This window comes from Catharus ustulatus, chromosome 3 (assembly GCF_009819885.2).
Source record: "Catharus ustulatus isolate bCatUst1 chromosome 3, bCatUst1.pri.v2, whole genome shotgun sequence".
Classification (NCBI taxonomy): domain Eukaryota; kingdom Metazoa; phylum Chordata; class Aves; order Passeriformes; family Turdidae; genus Catharus; species Catharus ustulatus.
Window position 1 is genome coordinate 32,711,478 of NC_046223.1, and position 906 is coordinate 32,712,383.

Here is a 906-nt window from a genome sequence, read left to right on the forward strand (position 1 = left end):
AAAAGCGAACAGGTCAAGGAGAAGAGACGAACATGCAGCAGATGGACCAAGATCTTCTTGTTCAAGAACTCCAAGTGGAGTTCTCAGATTTGCTTTCCTCCCCCTCAGACCTGCCTGTGATATCGTTCTACCCCAAAATACAGGGCCTTGAAGCAAGCCCGTTTCAGGTGCACACAGCGTACCTTTAGCCGTACAAACAAGCAACGAAGCGTGTATCTTGAGGACAGCAATGCATTCACCCTTTGAATACTGACTGGTACCGAACCATTCGCATTGCACACCTCGCTCCGTTCTTTCCATGATGTCACAGCAGCTGCTGCAGGAGTGTTCGGGATCCAGCGAATGCCCCCACCCCCCTCCCCACCCAGCACTCGTGGAGCATGGTGGATAGTGGTGAGCTCACACATTTCCTCCGTGCTGGAAGTGGGGGCTCCTACTCCCCCCGGCACTAACACCCAGCAGCAGCAGCAGCGGGGCGGGGTGCCGGGGGAGCGCCATCCCAAATCCCGTCCCTTGCCTTGCTGCTGGTTCTTGCAGCCCCGCACGCCCTGACGGTGGGCAGCCCTGTGACAGCTTGGCTCGGGACCGAACCCCCCCGTGCCCGGCGGGACCGAACCCCCCCGTGCCGGGCGGGACCGAACCCCCCCGTGCCCGGCGGGACCGGCCCCCCGCGAGCCCCCCGTGCCCGGCGGGACCGGCTCCCCGCGAGCCCCCCGTGCCCGTTCGGGGGTCGCGGCCCGCGGGGGCCCCGCCCCAGCAACGGCCGCGTCCGTGGAGACAGCGGCGGTGGCGAGCGCGGGGCCGGGCTGGTCCTGGTCCCGGTCCCGGTCCGGTCCGGTCGCTGTCCCGCAGCAGCAGCAGCAGCACAGAGCCACAGCCGAGTGCCCCAGGCCCGGCGGTCCGGAG